The sequence below is a fragment of the Dasypus novemcinctus genome, chromosome 19, assembly GCF_030445035.2.
Source record: "Dasypus novemcinctus isolate mDasNov1 chromosome 19, mDasNov1.1.hap2, whole genome shotgun sequence".
In the NCBI taxonomy this organism is placed as follows: Eukaryota; Metazoa; Chordata; class Mammalia; order Cingulata; family Dasypodidae; genus Dasypus; species Dasypus novemcinctus.
The window spans coordinates 15,646,299-15,667,214 of record NC_080691.1 but is presented as its reverse complement, the minus strand read 5'-3'; positions in this window follow the sequence as shown (position 1 = coordinate 15,667,214).

Sequence of the window (20,916 nt, the reverse complement as noted above, 5' to 3'; positions counted from 1 at the left end):
TGCTCTCTGAGTCCCTTCGCTGTATGTTCCTCTGTGTCTGCTTGGAGTCTTGTCAGCGGCTCTGGGAATCTGTGTCTCTTTTTTCGTTGCGTCGGCTCTTGGTGTGTGTGGTGCCGCTCCTGGGCAGTTCAGCCGGTTGGTATATTATTAAGCCAACCTTTTAAATGTGGCCACGTTGGTTAGAATTCTTTGTGAGCAAAAGGGAAGCCAACTTGGGCTAAGGGAGGCAAAAGGTCATTTATTATATGAAGATTGGTGGAGGGGTTCCTGGTACCGGGGAAGGCTGGGACTGCCCTGGGAACAGTCCCGCAGGGAGCCTAGGATGATGGGAAGTGGGAACCTTGGCAGGAAAGGGTGAGGGAGGAAGCAGCCTCGGGGATGAAGGAGAGCAGAAGGCACTTTCAGGGCTTGTCCTTCGGTCAAGAGGGGGTTTCACTGGTCTAGTTTGACTCGATTGCCACCAGAATAGACTCCATCCAATGTGGAAAATGTAATTCTAATTAAAAAAAACTAGGGTATTGTTAGGAAAGGGAAACTGGTGCTGGGAAGCCATGAGGAGAAACAAATAAGAAATCCCCGACATTCGGTGTTCTCTTTTACATTCTCAACTCAAAGCACATGGTCCTTGGAGAACTATCATTTGCATAACCAGACTCCAGTCACCTACCACTTTAGCAAAGTCCAAGGACTTTTGACCTCCCTTTGCCAAATGGTTTTCAATATTGGCATTACTTAAGATTGCACCGCATTTTTTACAACTCAATTTTAGTTCAAAGCTCAGAAAGAGTTAACTTGCCATTGATGTGCGTAAATTGCTATTCATCTTGGGTTTAAGTAGAAACCATTCAGAATAAGTCCATTGTTAGCAGGAGTTGACAGTTTTTCATGTATTAAAGCAAATAACTTTGAACCTAACGAAAGCATGAGAGTCTAAGTTGAACCTTTATTTTTCTCTATTTCAGCACGAATGTTTTCCGCTACAAAGAGACAGCGGCGTAGGCTTAAAAACTGGCTGCAAAATCAGCCAGTGTTTCTTTGGCACATTTTGCAAGAAATATACGATGAAAAAGTCCATGTGATTTTATTCAAGAGTTATTGACTTTGTAATAAAGGAAGCGTGTCTGGGGAATTTTAATGTTTCATGCCTCTGCCTTGGGATCAGTTCAGCATACAGCAGCCAGACTTACCCAGATGGTAAAGCAGATTCCCAGGCCTCGGGGCCTCCCCCCACCTGCCGGTTGACCGGCTCTTGGCTGGGGAAGGGGCTGACTAGGTCAGGCGACCCCCACCACCCCTCAGCCTGTCCTGGGCTGGTTCATGGGCCTCCCACCAGGGAGGCTGCAAAGCATCTTGAGACCTTGGGTTGGGACTGGCGCAGCGGCACATGTGCTGGGTTCGGCTGGCCAGCCGGCCAGCTGCAGCAGGTGCTGGGTTCCGGCCAGCTGCAGCAGGTGCTGGGTTCCGGCCAGCTGCAGCAGGTGCTGGGTTCCGGCCAGCTGCAGCAGGTGCTGGGTTCCGGCCAGCTGCAGCAGGTGCACCTGCTGACCAGGAGGGTATTTACCCACCCAGCCACCACAAGGCGCCTGGGCCCACTGTGAAGGGAGCCTCGGTGCACCTGTCAGAACACACGTCCCGAGGTGCTCACTGAAGGATGGGAAGGGCGGGCGCTTGGCCGCTGCTTCTCCTCCCTTGGCCGCCAGCTCCAGGGTCGCCCAGGCAGGTGGTCGCTCCAGTGGGGCATCGGGCCGGGGGTGGGGGACACTGCCAAGTGCACGGCGCCTCCCCCAGGCTGCGGAGCTCAGCCGTCGGGATGTGCGTCACAAGACTGGCAAATGAGCACCCGCGTGCTCTAACTTAGTTGCAAGTGCCCGAGTGGATGTGAATAACTTTCTTTAAAAATCTGTTTTTAATATAAAAGCTTTTAGCAAGGAGTATAAAGAACTTACAATTTTATTACTAGTAGAGGAAACGCCCAACTTTTGAAAGGTAAATTACATAAGATAATATTTCATTTTTATCTTCACTAATTATTAGCTCAAGTACCTTAACAAATCATTTTATTTTATTTATCTATTTTTTTAAAGATTTATTTTATTTATTTCTCTCCCCTTCTCCCCAGTTGTCTGCTTGCTTGCATCGATTCACTGTGTGTTCTTCTGTGTCTGCTTGTATTCTTGGCAGTGGCACTGGGAATCTGTGTTTCTTTTTTTGTTGCGTCATCTTGCTGCTTCGTCAGCTCTCCGTGTGTGCGGCGCCACTCCTGGGCGGGCTGCGCTTTTTCCGCGTGGGGCGGCTCTCCTTGAGGGGTGCAGTCCTTGCATATGGGGCTCCCCTACGCAGGGGACACCCTTGCATGGCACGTCACTGCTCGCACGCATTAGCACTATGCGTGGGCCAGCTCCACACGGGTCAGGAGGCCCTGGGTTTGACCCCTGGGCCACCCAAGTGGTAGGTGGACACTCTATCAGTTGAGCCAAATCCGCATCCCATTAACAAATTTTAAATTCAGCTTTATTTTTCTGTTCTGACCTTTTACTTTGGCATTTTATTTTTCCTTTTTATTTCTTTAAGAGAAGGTGTGAGTTTACCAAATAATCATGCATAAAATACAGAAACATTTAGAGACTTTCTGCTATATGGTTATTCCTTATACTGATTTTTTATTACAATGAATTTTATTGAAACATTATCATAAACCATACAATTCATCCAAAGTGTACAATCAATGGCATTTGCTATTATCAGAGTTGTGCATTCATCACTTCAATATTAGAGCATTTTCATGATTCTAAAAAGAAACCCCATGAACCCTACGCCTTAATAGTCACCCCTCAATCTCTCTCCCTTTCCCTGTGTAACTGCTAATCTACTTCCATCTCTATGATTTATTTGTATTTATATTTTGTACTGATGGAGTCAAACAATATGTAGTACTTCGTGCCAGTTTCTCTCAATAAGGATACTTCTTTTTTTTACCATTGGTCAAGATTATTAATAATACTATAGACAACTGTCCATAGTTTGGTTGTATTTTTGCTGAAATATCACCCCGATATTAACATCTTGTAATGGTTGTGTGTATATAAGGAAGGCTAAAAAATGAAACATGGGACTTTATAGCATAGCAAACCCTTTTGTGAAAAATGAGTCTGGTTAACAGTGCACGTGTAAGAACGTTTTTCTCTGAAACAGCGCAAACGTCTGTTAACGCATTACCTTTTAAGATCAACTGCTTTAATCGGGCTTATGCCAAGTAACAAACCTTGAGGACACGGTGTGTGACCGGCGTGCGGCTAGCTACGCTCTCGGAACCGTCCCTGCAGCCACGGCCACCTGCCTGCTGTTCTCGGGCTCGGCGCCCTGGGCCCCTGTTCATTTCAAAACATTCTCTGAAAGCAAAGTGACAAACTGCTGGAGTTTCCAGGGGATCTCATAACAGAAAGGGACCAGACTATCAAATAATCCGTCCTCGCCCCGATAGGGCAGAGGAGAGCGTTTCCCGGGTGCGTGGTCTGGACAGGAGGTTGGGTCTTTCTTTATTCCTCCTCATTAAGGCGCTGCCAGCCTGCACCTTGTGTTTGTGCTGCGTAAATGAAAGGTGTGCTCGGGCGCCGGGCACCTCTTGTGGGAAGCGGTCTCTGGGCCAGGCTTTCTCATCCTCGGCACGTTGACATTTGGGCCAGATGATTTTCAGGGCATGGTGGGATGTTGACCCACATCCATGGGACTACTTACAGGATGCCAGGAGCACCCCAAGTTGTGACAACCAAAAATGTCTCCAGACATTGCCACATGTTCTCTGGGGGGAAATTTCCCCTGTTGAGAACCATAGCTCTGGGAAGACATAGCCCTCGCCCTGGTGCGTGGGCTGGTGAGTGGAACATGAGCTGGCTCTCAGCTACGACTCAACTTTGAGGTTGTGCAGTGTACGACCTGCACAACCATGCATGGGCTCTGGCCGCACCTCATACCTGCCCCAAGAAGGACTGGCCTTTCCCCACCACTAGCTGAAGATGGTGAATTCCACCTGTCATAATGACCAGTCTTATTGCTCTAATTAGTGAGTCCACTCCAAAGTAATGAGAATTCCAAAGCTCATTCATCTTAATCCTCTCCTGTTTAAGTTTGAGCTTTAAGGAGTGGGTGGTGGCATGGTCAGTGTTTTAAAAATACATATTTTTGAAGAAGTTGTAGGTTTACAGAAAACTTGTGCAGAAAATAGAGTCTCCCTATACTCCTTTCGCACGTGCACTTTTCCCCATTGTTAACATTTCACTAATATAATACCTGTTACATTTGATGAAACAATCCTATTATATATTAACTGTAACCCGTAGTGTCTATTAGGGTTCACTGATTTGTATTAGTCAGGGTTCTCTAGGGAGACAGAATCAACAGGAGACATCTGTAAGTCGTATGAAATTTTTAAGAGTCTCTCACGTGGCCGTGGGGATGCACAAGGCCAGGTTCCGCAGGCAGGGGCAAGCAGGGGCCGCAGTGGAAGTTCAGGGAAGGCCCTTGATAAGTTTCTGGGGGATGTTGGCTGTCCACAGGAGAGTTGGGAGAATCTCTCTGAATGCTGAGATCACTTCCCATTTTAAGGCATTCAACTGATTGGATGAAACAGCACTCATTGCTGATGGCAATCCCCTGGTTGATGCGAGACGTAATGAGCTTTCTGTGCAGTAAACTCACTGGTGACTAAAGTCCATAATGTCCTTGCATTACAATGAGCCCAGAGCCTGCTTGACCAAAAACTGGGCACGAGTACCTGGCGGAGTTGACACATTAGCCTGCCCATCACACTGACTCTACTGTACAGACCTATGGTTTTAAAAATTTATTCTTGTAACATATATGTTTTTTATATGTAACATGTATGTTTTTCAAAGATTTATTTTTTATTTCTCTCCCCTTCGCTCCCCCCCCATTGTCTGCTTTCTGTGTCCATTCGCCATGTGTTCTTCTGTGTCTGCTTGCATTCTTGTCAGTGGCACCAGGGATCTGTGTTTCTTTTTGTGTCAGCTCTCCGTGTGTGCGGCACCATTCCTGGGCAGGTTGCACTTTCTTCTGTGCTGGGCGGCTCTCCTTACGGGGCGCACTCCTTGTGCGTGGAGCTCCCCTACGTGGGGGACACCCCTGCGTTGCAGGGCATTCCTTGTGCGCATCAGCACTGCGCATGGGACAGCTGCACACGGGTCAAGGAGGCCCGGGGTTTGAACCACGGACCTCTCATGTGGTGGGCGGACGCCCTATCCACTGGGCCAAGTCTGCTGCCACCTTTTGCTTTTTAATCGCAGATGGTCAGGTGCTCTGACTCTCTCTGTTCAAGCGCACGTATGCATTTAGAGCACCGCACATATTGTACATGGAGGAGCAGGACTGACTACCACCAGCCCGGACGTGTACATGCAAAATGTAAAGGGGAGTTGATTTTGATTTTCTTGTCCTGCAGCATCTTTTTTATTCTTCCGTCGCACAGCACAAAAGCCAGAGGGGCCAACCCTCTCCATCCAGGCCCCGCCAAGGCAGGGGCTGCTCAAACCCATCAGTCATGAGACACACGGCACGACGGGTGACCGAGGCGGGGTGGTAATGGAAAGGATCTGTCATCGCAGCGCCACTCAAGGTCCTGCATCTACTTGGAGTGCCCGTGCGAAGGGCTGAAGACAGGAAGGGCCACAGGCACGTCCTCCGCGGCCGGGGCCCGCTGCTGCCCTTGGTGGGCTGAGCTGCCCCCTCGGTCATGCCCCGCCTCCCGAGTCTGGTGCCAGCAGCTGGGCTCAGCGACTGGCCATGGTCCAGGGCCCCCCCAGGGCACCCTGGGGGTCCTTTGTGAGAGCAGGGGGCGGAGGGACGGCAGGCCTGGGCTGCTGAGGGACTGGAAGGACAGAAATTGAACCCGAGGGACGGGAGGAGGCAACAGGCACTTGTCATCGTGTGGTTAATGAGCTCAGCAAAGGTACATTCCACTGGAGGTTATTCATATTATCTTATCCCAGAGGAGAGTGTAACCATTACTCAAGTCATTAGAAGAGGAAAGTCTGTTATTATGTACACAGATATAAACACACATGCTGTGTTGTATGGAATTTTGATTGAAGTTAATTTTATCTGGAGAAATTTGTGATCCATTTAAGTATCTACAACTATTATGGTTCAGTAAGATAAAAATAAAATTTTTTGGTAAGTAAAAGAGAATAACTTACATTGTATGGGGGAAGAGATGTGAGGTGGCGATGGCAATTAAGTGAGATGAGTAGTGTGCTCGACGAAAATTCTCATCCCCACCCCTCCCGGGGCAAAGGGTCTAAGTGAGGGATTAGCAGAAGATGAGGGTGGGTCAAACCAGCTGGAGCATTCCTAGAGGAGTCACTTTGCTACCACTGGATCATTAAGTCCTAGGCCCGTTTATAAAACCTTGTTTTCACAGCACAGTCGAGAGAGGGCCGAGTTGGACATGGGCAGGGAAAGGAAGGGAAAAGAACGTCTTGTCCTGGAAAAGGATCTACGACGAGGAGGCACCCCCACACCTCCACCTGAACGGGGGAGCAGAATGGAACATCCAGGCTTGTGAAGCTTTTGCCAAAAAAGACGTGTGTTAAATGAAAAACCAAGAAGCACCAGCCTCGAGCCCCTGGGACCACAGAAGCCCTTAGACACCATGGTGGGACTTCAGGCTTTGTTCCTGAGCCACGTACAGAGCCTGGGGCACGAGCGCTCGGGTGGCTCCGTCCTGCGGCAGAGGGAGTCTGGAAGAGGACAAGGCCACCTGGAGAGCCAGGGGGTGCAGGTGCCGGGCAAGGGAAACACGGGGCCCCCCTGGCGCAAAGCCCTGTCTGGGGCCGAGCCCCCCGACGGTCCAGGAGTACCCCGGCTTCCCTGCGTGGGCGGGAGCGAGGGGTCCGTGGGTGGGCTGCGTCTGCAGAGGGAAGGGCTACCGCCCAGCGAGGGCGGCTCTTGTGTTGTTGTTTGAGCCAACGCTTCATGTACCACTTGCCTTTGCTGGTGCTGCCCCGCCGGAGAAACAGCCGTGGTGTCGGGGCCACGGCGTCCTTCGGGAGATGGCACACACAGAGAACACGCCGGCGAGGAGGAGCCAGGGACCCCCGGCCCGGCAGGCCCTGTCCTTACCTCTTTGTCCCGTAACTCTCCAGAGGCTCTAGCGGTGTCCTGCTTTCCGCAGTAATTCACCTTCGTGGGAATGACATTGGCGACTACGGCGGTGGAAAAGGGGAAAAGAGGCTCTGAAATGGGCATCGCCCTTATTAACCGGACCCACCTAACCCGGAAGATGCTTTCTGCTGCTCTTGCTTTGGCCTCATTAGCGGCTCTCAACCCTGGCTGCACGAGGGCGCGATCTCCTTGGAGCTTTTCAGATTAATCACGCCCGGCCCCGCTGCCACGACGCAGGTTCAATTGTCCTGAGATGAGACTCAATCAATGGTATTGTTGGAAAGCTTTTCAGATGATTATAACTTGCAGCCAGAGCTGGGTATTACGGGCTCACTGCTGACATCTTTTCAAGGAAGATTCATCATGTGAACTGGAATACACGTCAGAGCAGCATCAGGTCCCGACAGATGATGGAGCCTTGCTCTCATGCTGAATTGTGACAATGACAGAAAACTCGAGACCGACTTGGCAGTGACCATTTGTTACGGGCGTTGGGGTGTACGTGCACCTCTGTTACGATGAGCGGTGAAAGATCTTCAGAGTTAGGATCTGGGGTTGTATTTCTAATGATGAAATAAACATTCTAAGGTCAAAGTCATTAATTATGTGGCACAGGAGAGTAAGTTATAGCTCTGTGTGAATTGGAACAACAGGCAAAATAGGAGAGAGAGTTGCTGGAGCACAGATTTCCTTACTGAATTGTTAAGGGAGACTATGGAAAAATAACCGATTCTGGCACTGCTTGCCTTAGGGTTTCTCCAATCTGGCGTGGTTGTGATGTATACTAACTTAGTAGACTGACAATGAAGGAGGTCATGATTTTAATCATGGTGAGTTAAAAAATAAACACCAGACTACTGTATTTTCTGCATGATTTTTCTGTAAGCCTACACAACTGCTCTAACAAAGTAAAAAAGAAATCAGGGAGGTGGATGTGGCTCCAGTGATTGGGCTTCTGCCTTCCATATGGGAGGACCTGGGTTCAATCCCTGGGACCTCCTGGTAAAAAGCGTGCCCATGCGGCGAGCCAGTGCCCACGCACGTGAGCCATGCAGCGAGATGATGACACAACAAAAGGAGAGATGAAGGGGAGAGTCAAGGCGATGCGCAACAGAAACCAGGACCTGAGGTGGTGCAAGCGATGGAATCTCCCTTCACATCAGAGGACCCCAGGATCAAATCCCAGTGAATCCTAGAGGAGAAAAACAAGAAAAGAAGACCAAAAGAGAAACAGATACAGAAGATCACACAGCAAATGGACACAGATGCAACAAACAAACAAACAAACAGCAGGGCAGGGGGGGATGGGAAAAAGAAATTAAAGTGAAAAAATACACATCAGGCACATGTGCATGTATTTTTGAAATGACAGCTTTACTGAGTTATAATTCACATACCATAACATTTACCTTTTAAAGTGTACAATTCAATGGTTTTAGTACAATCACAAAATTGTGCAACCATCATCACTACCTAGTTCCGAAATACTTTCACCACCCCAAACAGAAATCCTGCATCTGTAGCAGTTACTCCCTGTTCCCCACAACCCCCCGCCCCTACCCACAATCCCTGTTAACAGATTTTCCTTGTGTGGATGGTTTATATAAGTGGAATCATCCAATGCGGGGCCTTTTGGGTCTGGCTTTGTCCCCTCAGCATCACGCTCTCAAGGTTCATCAGGCTCTAGCACGGATCAGTACTTCATTCCTTTGTTCGGTCCCGTGATATTGTCTGGAGAGACCACATTTTGATTGTCCATTTATCAGTTGAGGGACATTTGGTGCCCATTTCTCGCTTAAGAATAATGCTGCTTTGGACATTTGTGTACAGATTTTTGCATGGATATATGTTTTCAATATTGTTGGGTGTATATCTAGAAGTAGAATTTCTGGGTCATGGGAAGTTTATGTTTAACTTTTTGATGAATCGTCTTTTCAAAAAATAACAACACCAGAAAACATAAGCTATAAAATAAAAGGTAAATTGGGCTTCATCCAAGTTAAAAATGCCTGTGCTTTAGAGAACATCAAGAAAGTAAAAAGACAACCCACAGAATGAGAGAACATATTTGAAAGTCATATATCAGTTGTATCCAGAATATACAAAGAACTCTTACAAATCAACAATTATGAGATAAGTAACCCAATTGAAAATGAGCAAAGGATTTGAACAGAAATTTCTCCAAAGAGGACATACAAATGGCCAATTACCTGAGAAGATGCTTAGCGCCATTAGCCATTGGGGAATGCAAGTCAAAGCCTCAATCAGTACCACGTCACACCACTAAGTGCTATAGCCGAAGAGGCAGACAAGAACACATTTTGGCAAATGCGTGGAAAGGCTAGAACCGTCAAACTCTGCTGGTGGGGATGTAAAGTTTTACAGCTATAAATTTCCTGCTAAGAACTCTTTTAGCTGTTTTCCATAAGTTTTGGCATGTTATGCTTTTGTTCATTTCAAAGTATTTTATTTCTGTGATTTTTTCTTTGACTGATTGGTTATTTAGGAGTACATTGTTTAATTTCCACATATTTGTGACTTCCAAATTTCCTTCTGTTTTTGTTTTCAAATTTCTTTCCATTTTGGTGAAAAAAACATACTTTAAGTTATTGAGCCTTATTTTATTGCCGAACATACTGTTTATTCTGGAAAATGTTCCATGTGCACCTGAGAAAAATGTGCATTCTGCTCTTGTTGGGTGGAATGTTCTGTAGATGTCCTTTAGATACTGTTTGTTTATAGTCCTCCTTCATCTTCAGTCTAGTTCTACCATTATTTTGAGTGGGGTATTGAAGTTTCCAACAATTGTTTTTCAATTATCTGTATCTCCATTCAATTTTTTCAATTTTTGCTTTATTGTGGCACCCTGCCATTAGTTGCACATATGCTGAGAATTGTTTTATTTTGCCAATTATCAAATAAAACATCCTTCTTTGTCTCTAGTAACATTTTTATCATAAAATTTATTTTGTCTGACATTAATATAGTCACTCCAGCTGTTTCCATGGTAAATATTAATATTTTTCATCCTTCTACTTTCAACCTATTTGTCTGTTTGAATCTAAAACGTGTCTCTTGTAGACAGCATATTAGTTGGATCAAGTTCTTATTTTAATCCATTGTTCTAAAATCTGCCTTTTGACTGGAGTGTTAAGTCTACACGTATTTAATATAATTCCTGTTGAGGATTGACAGCTCCATTCTTCTAGTTGCTTTCTCTACGTCCCCTGTCTTTTTTGTGCCTGTAGTCCTCCCCTGCTGCGTTTCCTGTGAAATAGATGCTGTCTCAATGCCTTCATCTCTCCTTTGTGATGGGTAGTTGGGCTGGATACAACACTGTTGGTTTACGGTCTTTTTCCTTTGGACTCTAGCTCCCTCTTCCCAAGGTTTGCTGGATACCGTCTTGTGAGAAACACAGTAAATGCTGTCCTTACGGGACCCTCTTGATTATATCTCCTAGGAAGGGCCTGGGACCGTCACTCCTCATGGAATGAGGCTCCTTCTCAAGGGAAGAGGGCAATATCCTTAGTTCAATTATTCATAACTGCCAAAAGAGAGAAGCAACCTAAATGTCAATCAATGGAAGAATGGATAAAAACGTGGTGTATACACATGATGGAATGCTGCTCAGCTGTAAGAAGGAATGAAGTACTGACCCATGCGACAATATGGATGAACCTCGAGGACCTTCGTTGAGTGAAGTAAGCCAGTCACTAAAGGACAAATATTGCAATGCCACGGCCTGGTAAACTCCCCAAGGCTCTGGCCTCTTCTGAGAAATTGCTGGGCTTTTCCTTATCCAAGGGGATATGCCCGCTTAAGTTTCTCTCCCTCTCCTCTCCTTGTCCCTTGCGCTTTCTCGCCTTCTCCCTCGCTCGCCTTCTCCCTCTGTCTCCTCTGTTTCCTTTGCGCACCTTTATATGGGGTATTAAAGTATTATAGCATTTCTTCCTCTTTATTCTCCCCGTAAGAATTCAGCTGCGTGAAGGCAGGGGTTGTGTTTACTTTGCTCGCCGCTCCGTCCCCCTTGTCGGTCAGCTAACGTGGCCGGAGGACCATTGCTGGGTGGCTGTATACATGAGTGAACATGTGACTTTACATCCAAAGGGCACTTTTGCTGTTGACTCGGCAGTGGACACAAGGGCTCCCAAGTCTGAGGGGCGGGACGGGCAGTGCTCACGCTCCAGGCTGGCGAGCCCCCAGGACGGGAAAGGGCACCTGACGGGACCCCCTTGCCGTCCGGTGTGTCTCCAGGTGCACAGCCGGGGGTGCCTCTCTGCTCTTAGGCGCACCGCTCACGGCTTTTACACAGCCCCGCCTGACACTGCACCCGTCCCCAGACACGTGTCATTTTAAGAGCTTCCGGGATGTACCCCCTTTATTGGCATTCTGAATCACGAGTGGGGGTCCACCTCTCGGCCGAGGAGCAGCGGCCCCTGGGGAGGCAGACGCCTCCCTGCCTGGCCTCTGGAGCGAAGGCCCCCCAGGAGCAGGCGGGAGCCCCTCTTTCACCCCCCCTTGCCCCCCTCATCAGCGCCCGGCCCTGCCGCCAGGACCCATGAGCCGCCGAGAAGCGTCAGGGCTCGGTGCCCGGCGGGGGTGCAGGTGCCTCCTGCCTGGGCCATGCAGGTCTTCCCGAAATGGTCCCAAATAAACGTTCCCACCAGTTTAGCCTCTTCCTCACGGTCTCTCAGCGGCGCCAGTCGAGCCTGGGTGCTGGCGTTTTAGACCTTACTCGGTGAACTTGTCTCACGACAGCCTGTTCTTGACACCCTGCAGGGCCCGCTCTGCCTTCCGGGTGCTGCCGCTGGAAATGGCATTGATGGGCAATGGGAGCCACGGGGGGCTTAAGGAGAGAGCGGCAGGGGCGGGTTTAGACGCCAGGCGGCTGCTCTGGCAGGGCATGGGAGGAAGGCAAAGAGGCCGGCGGGGGACGCCGACCACTGACCTGCCAAGAGAGGGCGGCGCAGGCAGGGCTGGGCGGACGTGGCTACCCGAGTCTGCAGGTGCCTTTCCCAGCGGAGCCGTCTCTCCCAGGTGCTGTGCCTGGGGCTTCAATCCTCTGGGTGCCTGGGTGGGGGATTTTTCTCCTTGGTGTGCCCTCTGTAGCCATCTGAAGGCTAACAAATGCTCAGCAGAGCAGCTGAGCTCAGCTGGGAAAAATGGCCACTGCTGCTGAGAGCCGGAGTGGGAGCAGAGGGAGCACAGACCCGGCCGTTATGTAAGTGATGCCCGAAGATAAGAGTGGAAACAAGCTGCCCTGGGCGTGCCTAAGGAGACGGCTGTTCCCAAAGCAGGGCAACCCCAAAAGTTAAAGGAGAGCAGAACAACTCTTAAAAAATACCCAGCACTGACAGCTTGCTTTCCTGTATCAGGCACAGTGCTTGATATTTACTAGGATGGAAAAAATGGTTATTGGATACAACAATATCCATCTAACTCCCTTCTCCTTGATAAGTTTTCCACTGCAGGGGCCATATTCTAGTCTCTAAGTAGAAGTAGAAGTTGGTTATGGGATTTTGAAAAAGCCTTTGCTTTTCTGATCATCACCCCCTCCACTTCTATCTTCCTCCTCCTTCTTGCCTGAACACAGCTATGATGGCTGGAACTGCAGCAATCATCTTGTGACCATGAGTCAAAGGCCCAGAAAATCAAGACATTTGACCCATCCATTACTGAACTCCTAAACCAATGATAAAATCATCTGTTCCAAGACAACTTTGTTATATAAGGAAAAAAGCCTGCTTAATATTTAAACTACTATAATCAGGTTTTATTACCTGTGGCCAAAATTCTTCCTAACTGATATACAACTGTTACCTCATTTAATCCTTAACTCCCCTTGTTATAAGAAAATCGATGCTATTTATGGTAGCTCAGCTGGTAAATAGTAGAGCCTGATCTAACCATTTCTATTTTGTCATGTGGTCTTCTGAAAAATGTTATTCTTAGAGAATAAGTCCTTAATATATCAACTTTATTAAAATACAATAGAAATTACCCATAATCTTCCCTCCCAGAGATAATAACGATAAATATGGGCTTTGTCTGGGGCATCATTTTCTTTTAAATTTTTCCTGTGCCCAGGATACCACAGAGTTCATGCCACACACACGAGTGCACACACCACATACACATGGCCATATACCACCCCGGGGCTTAGCCCTCACTATCCTGTTGCTCTTGCTTATTGTTCAAGATGTGTTAACTGTTATTACTACATTACTATAGAACTGGTCCTCTTTCCTCTAAATGGAGAAACCCAAATCCAGTCCAGAGGCCTCGCTGGAAAGGCACCGTGGGATCCCCTCCCCACAGGGATGGGCGAGAGCTGGGCAGCCAGGCTGTCCTGGGGTCCAGCCGTCCCATCTGTGTGTGTGCGAGCTCGTGGAGGGCGGGTGTCCACGCCTTCCCAGCCGGAGCGAACTTCCCAGCAGGCTATTACTCCAGCTGTATTCTTTACGGTGTTATCTTAAAACTGTCTTCCTGCAGCTATGACAACAATCGTGTGAACATAATTTTTATCACTGAACGGTATTCCAGCACATGGCGCCAACGCTTGTTTCGCTATTTCTTTATTCTGGGATATTTAGGATGTTCCTTGTTTTTCATTATTATGAGTAGGGGGAGGCTAGTTCTCTTTGAACTTGAAAGAGGGAGCCCTCCTTGAGGGGAACTTTAACGATGGCATAAAAAGCCTCATCTCGGCCAGACCCGACTAGAGGAGACAGACTGACTGAAACGGGCCAACAGGCCCCTTGTGGAGAGAGGCGCCCTGGGGGCCTGGAGCCGGCCCTGACCTCTCACGGCAGGTGCGACCTGCACGCACCTCCACGGAGAAACAGGTGCTGGGGTCACCTCTTGGTGTGTCCACAAAGGCTTTTCAGTAAGTCGGAGGTACCATAAGGCATTCATTCATTCATTTATTCATTCGTTCATTCACCAGATACTCCCTGAGCTCTGACTCTGTGCCAGGTACTGTCCTAGCCTGGGGTTCTCAGAGGCCAGCAGCTTCAGCCTCCGGTGGGAACCTGCTGGAAGCGCAAGTGCTCAGGCACCGCCCCGACCTGCTGAATCCGGACTCTGAGGGGGGGGCAGGAGCTGTGTTCTCACAAGGTCTGCAAGGAGCCGATGCAGGCTGAGGCTCGAGGAGCACTCCTGGGGGGCCTGGGCCGCGAATACAATTCCTGTTCTCTTTGGCCTTGTGCTCTAATGAGAGAGGCACAATAAACCTGTCTTTATGCACAAGCTAGGAAATCAAGTGGTGAGTTTGGAGGAGGAAAACAAAACAGGGATATCTGAGCAGAGGCGAAAGGAGGAGTGTCCAGACAGCGGGGTCGCGAGCCCAAAGGCCCTCACCAATGACCTGGAATGACCGGGCCATTAGGCGCGTCTCCACCGGACAGGGGGCTGCAGAGTCGGGGTCATCTCGGCCCTCCTGAGGTTTAGCGGGTGAGGGATCGGCTCCAGGCCGAAGGTCCTTCAAGACCACACAGGCTCATCAGGTGGGCCTCACGGCGGAGCTGCCCTCTCTGCCCTCTGTGCCCACCGTGGCACCCGGCCGGCCCCGGCCAGCGCCCAGCTCTGCAGGGAGGCACGGCTGCGGGCTCAGGACGTCCTGGCCGCCCAGCTCTCACCCACGTCCGCCTGCCCTGCCCAGCCCTTCCCTTGGGAAGGGAGACTTGAAGGCGCTTTCCTCCATCCTCACTGCCTTCTAGCTCCCCTGTCCCCCTCCCCTCGGTCCACAAACGTGCAGGAGCCATGTGTTGGGGCTCCCTCGGCAGTGACATGACCCCATATCTGGACCAGTCCACCTGACCACACCCAGCCATGCCCGTTCACGGGGAGAGAGGGAACAGAGGCGTGGGGCTGCTTCCCGGGTTAGCCTCCGGCTTAGACCATCACAGTAAAAAAGTACAGAGATGTTCCTTTCATTTTGGCTTATCACCTTTTAAACATTATTTTTAATTTTTTGTAATAAACTTTATTTCTAGAGAAATTTTAGATTACGGAAAAGTAACATCAAATGTATAGGGGATTCCCATCTAGCCCCCCTCCCCCACTCACACAGTCTCCCCTATTTTAGTATCTTACATTCGTGTGGTACATTTATTACAATTATATTGAGGCGTTGCTACTAACCAAGGACTATAGGTTACATTATGGTTTACACTTTGTGTAGTCTTACAGGCTTTGGCAAATGTGTAGTGTCATGTATCCAGCATCCACAGCATCATAAAGAACAATTTCACTGCCCTGAAAATGCTGTCCAACCTGCTCCCCTCTGAGCCCTTGGTAATGACTGTCTTGATATTAATGCTGCAAGTTCCTCAGTTACCACATGATAATAATTACAAGAACAGTAAATCTCCTTTGGTCCCCTCCTATGTTTGTTCATTCCTTAATCTTGAGGACATCTGCTCCACTTCAGGCTGAGAGGGGGCTTAGATGTTAGGGGCAGAAGGAAGGAATTGCTTTGCTTTCAGATACTCTTTGCTTGTAGGTACTCTTTGTACCATCATCATCATTTTGTTAGTTGTCCTGGGCAAATCTGAAGAACTGGAGAGCAGGTGTTGGCTGCAACTCTGCTGGGATTCAGGGCTCAACTGCCAAATGAACAGACTGAAGATTTAAGTCTCTGAGGCACGTATTTAATGGGTATAGTGATAATTACCAGTTCAAATAAAAAGGGTAAAAGAATCATGAGTAGGGAAATTATAAATGATTCTAACTGTTATATTGGGGAAATAGATTATCATATATTCCAAAATTGGGCCCACCAAAGGGTTGTTGATTTCATGAGACTATGAGCCTTGCCTATAGGGTCTGGACATCCCTAGAGCCCTCAGGAACATTTTTGTTTGAGGCCTTGTTTACTGTGGCAGTTAGTGAGGTCTGCCTGAGACCTGCATAAGTGTAACCTCCAGAATGACCTCCCAACTCACTTTGAAATCTCTTAGCCATAGAAACTCTTTTTATATTTAATGCTTCCCCCTTTTGGTCAAGGTCTTTTTTCAAATGCATTGCTGGTTGGTGCTTGGTATTAATTCCTTGGTGCCAGGGAGGTTCATCCCCAGGAGTCTTGTCCCACATTGTGGGACACTAGTGGGTTTATTTGCCAAATTTGGCTTATAGAGAGACCACATTTGAGTCACCAGGAGGTTTCAGGTGGTAAATCTTAAGCATTAATTATTATTTAAGTTTTATTTTTATAGGACTAAGGTTCTAAGTACAAGCATTAAGATTGAGGAACTGGTATATTTGTCTGTTTTCTTTTATCAAGCACTGCCTATATATTCCAGAGATTTTTGCCATCTTATTTGATAAAGTAGCAGGACCCCCCAGGATGGGATGTGAGCTTATTATTTTATTGACTATTGTGTAGGTCTCTGTCTATTGAGAAAACATACCTATGACAACACAAATACATTCATATCCCATAGAGGAATACTTTAGGTACATTTTCTCCCATATATCCCCTCACTATTGACACACTGTATTAGTGACATACCTTTGTTATATATACTGAAAGAACATTCTTAAAAGTGTATGCTTAACCACTGTATTAGTCAGCCAAAGGGGTGCTGCTGCAAAATACCAGATATTGGTTGGTTTTTATAAAGGGTATTTATTTGGGGTAGGAGCTTACAGATACCAGGCCATAAAGCCTAAGTTACTTCCCTCACCAAAGTCTATTTTCATGTGTTGGAGCAAGATGGCTGCTGACATCTGTGAGGGTTCAGGCTTCCTGGGTTCCTCCCTTCCTGGATTTACTTCTCTTTCCTATGTGCTTACTTCCTGGGCCTCCAGCTTAAGGCTTCAACATCAAATTCTAACATCAGAACTCCAAAATCAAAACCCCTAACTCCGTCCTTTGCCATGCTTTTCATATGTGTTTATATGCCCTACTGGCACAAGAGGTTTACATAATTACTTAATCAAGTAAACCTATGAATCCAATATAATCTAATATTCCCAGAGGAAAAGACCAGTTTACAAACATAATCGAATATTTCTTTTTGGAATTCATCAATAATATCAAACTGCTATAACCACAATCCTTGGTCACCTCAGATTTCACTGAGTTGTACAGTCACCTCTTTTTTCCCCTCTAGCTTTCCTTCTAGCATCATGGATGGCCCAAACTTCCCCTTTCAACCCTGTTCACACTTACACTTCATTGATTGATTAAACTCATATTGCTGTACCACCATCACCTCTGTCTATTGCCAAACCATTACCATCGACCTTTTAGATTCTACCCAGATGATGCCTTGGCTCACTGCTCTCTACTCCCCTCTATCTCCTGGTAACTTATCTTCCAGACTCAACCTCCACGAGTCTGCTCAATATTTGTAGTTCATATCAGGGAGACCATGCAATATTTGTCCTTTAGTGACTGGCTTACTTCACTCAACATAAGGTCCTGGAGGTTCATACACATTGTCGCATGTGTCAGTACTTCATTCCTTCTTACAGCTGAGCAATATTCTATCATGTGTGTACACCACGTTTTTATCCATTCTTCCATTGATTGACATTGGGGTTGCTTCCATCTTTTGGCAATTATGGATAATGCTGCTATGAACATTGGTATGGATATATCTGTTCATGTCTCTGCTTTCAATTCTTCCAGGTATACCTTGTAGTGGGATTGCCAGAGCATATGGGAATTCTACACTTAGCTTCCCTAGGAACCTGTCCCACTAGCGGTGAATGAGTGTTTCAGTTCCTCCATATCCCCGCCGACACTTGTAGTTTTCTGTTTGTTTTCATAGCAGCCAGTCTAGAAGGTATAAAATGATATCTTATAGTTTTGATTTGCATTTCCCTAATAGCTCGTAATGTTGAGCCTCTTTTCATGTGTTTTTCAGCCACTTGTATTTCCTCTTTGGAAAAGTGTTCAAGTCTCTTGTCCATTTCTAAGTGGGTTCTTTCTGTTTTTATTATTGAGTTGTAGGATTTCTTTTTATATGTGGGCTATTAGTCCCTTACCCCATAAGTGGTTTCCAAATATTTTCTCCCACTGAGTAGGCTGTCTTTTCACTTTATTGACAAACTCCTTTGAAGCACACAAGTTTTTAATTTTGAGGAGGCCCCATTTATCTATTTTTTCTTTCATTGCTCACCTTTTGGCTGTAGTTTATGAAACCATTTCCTACCACAAGATCTCATAGGTGCTTCCCTATATTATCTTCTAGGAGCTTCACGGTCCTGGCCCCTATATTTAGATCTTTGATCTATCTTGAGTTAAGATTGAGGAACTGGCATATTGGTCTGTTTTCTTTTATTAAGCACTGCCTATTTATTCCAGAGATTTTTGCCATTTTATTTGATAAAGTAGCAGGACTCCCCAGGATGGGATGTGAGCTTATTATTTTATTGACTATTGACTATTATGTAGGTCTCTGTCCATTGAGAAAACATACCTATGTATAGGGTGTGAAATAGTGACCGTCTTTCATGCTTTTGGATGTGGGTATCCAGTTCTCCCTGCACTGGCTCCTTTTCTTAATCAGCTACTTTTGGCAACTTTCAGCCCAGCTCAGCTCATCTCCTCAGCATCAGTGGTTGAAGGGGGATGCAAAGAAGAGTGGGCACCCAGAGATCAGGGAGCCCTTGGTAGGGTGGGTAACGGAGAGGGTCCCAGGAGGGGGCGGGAGCCCGCAGTGTGTGCGTGTGTGCATGTGGTGTCTGTGTGTTCTGAAAGTTGTTTTGAATTTCCCAGGAAGAAATGCATTACCTCTCCCACCTGAAGCCACCCAGGGAATTAAAAAGACATTAGGAGTCAGGTGGCCGACCGCCTGTCCTCCCTCCTCTGCAGTCTCACACAGCGTAGGGGTGAAGGCGGTAATCACAAGAAAGGCCCCGGATAGCACCTAGTTCCTCTGGAAGGCGTTGCTCTTTTGCCTCCATGGTAAGGGTCTGCCTGGGTTCCTACACACTGTGTATTCCAGAAAGGAAGCAGGGCGTTGGGTGCATGGGGGCATCCTGCGACTTCTCCTGAGTCAGGTGGTGGGTCCTAGCCCACGGCTGACTCCCGCGGCGTCCGCACTCGGCGGTGGGCAGGTGGCGGGTCCTAGCCCACGGCTGACTCCCGCGGCGTCCGCACTCGGCGGTGGGCAGGTGGCGGGTCCTAGCCCACGGCTGACTCCCGCGGCGTCCGCACTTGGCGGTGGGCAGGAGCCACCTCTCCTCTTTCCTAATCAGCCCCGGCCCGGCATGGAGCACAGGAGCAGGTCAGAGGCCCACCTGGCGGCTTGAAGCTAAAGTTAGACGCTAGTTCTCCAGCCAGAGGGGCTCTGTGTGCCACCATCTCCAAAGCTGGAAAGGGGAAAGGAAGATCCCTGCCATTTTGATGTGGAATTTGGTCATTTACATGGGCCTAGGGCAAAACTGGAAAAGTACTAGATGTTTCCTACAAAAGAACATCTAGGAAAGACTTGGCGGCAGCTGCTAATATAAATAATTCACTGTTAGCTGATTTAGGGGTGCCCCTGAAAACTGCATGCTGAATTGAGTAACAGGACAACGGTGTAATGGAAAGTGATGATACTACAGTTATTTATTCCCACACTGCCCTTTAGCAAAGAGGAGGTCAAGACTCCTCTTGATTCATCTATGAATTAGTCATGGACAGAGGTTTAAAGAAACACTGTATTAGGGTTGACCTTCACGTTCTGGGGAATGATGCTGCATTTTTACTCTAACAATGAGTTTTTCTCTTTTAGATCCTGGTTTCAGTCAGCATTTTTGAAAGGACAACTCTTTGTCCTGGACAAGTGTCTTTGGAACCTCAAATGACCGCAGCCTGTCCTGGGGTAGGAGAGAAGCGGTGCCTTTGAAGGTGGTCTCCAGACCCCTCTGGGATCATAGTTACATCTCGAAGAGCAGCATTATGTTTTGTTAAATGTAAGCACTCAAAATCTTCCACATGTCCCTCATTTCCTTATTTTTAATAGACACAGAGACCCACGATAAGGGTGGTCTGGTCTTGCTGGGCACCTGAGAGCAGAGGCCCCCTCTCTTCTGGGACTTTCCTCGCCCCCCTCCACTGGTGCTCATTAACCCAGAGATTTCCACTGGCATTACCCTTCCCAGAGCTGACCTCAGCACGACAGGCTCCCTAGGAGATAGCGGAGGGTCTCACAGCTGCTGCTGCCAGCACCGCGAGCCCATTCAGGTAGGAGAGCCCGTGCCCTAGCTTAGTCAGGTCTCGTCTCCTTCCAGCACTGGTCTGACACGCAGTAATATTTGCAAGTGGGTTCTTAAGATCAAACATAATCATGTTGGAAAATTTGGAACGATGTATCCTTGGAATCAATGGCAATGCAAGTAGAACAATCTCATACGCAATGTGAACCTCTTGTATGGCAATTTATAGTTTAATTTGTGGCCAGGAGGCCGCTTAAAAATAACTTGTTATTTTTTTTTTTGAATTTGAATTTAAATAACATTTCCAGTTCATTACAACATTTCTTTTTCTTTTTTGAAAAAGATTTATTTTTTCTTTATTTCTCTCCCCTTCCCTCTACCCCGCCCCCCGAGTTGTCTGCTCTCTGAGTCCATTCAGTGTGTGTTCTTCTGTGTCTGCTTGCATTCTTGTCAGCCGCACTGGGAATCTGTGTTTCTTTTGCTGCCTCATCTTGCTGCGTCAGCTCTCCGTGTGTGCAGCATCACTCCTGGGCGGGCTGCACTATTTTCACGCAGGGTGGCTCTCCTTGCGGGGTGCACTCCTTG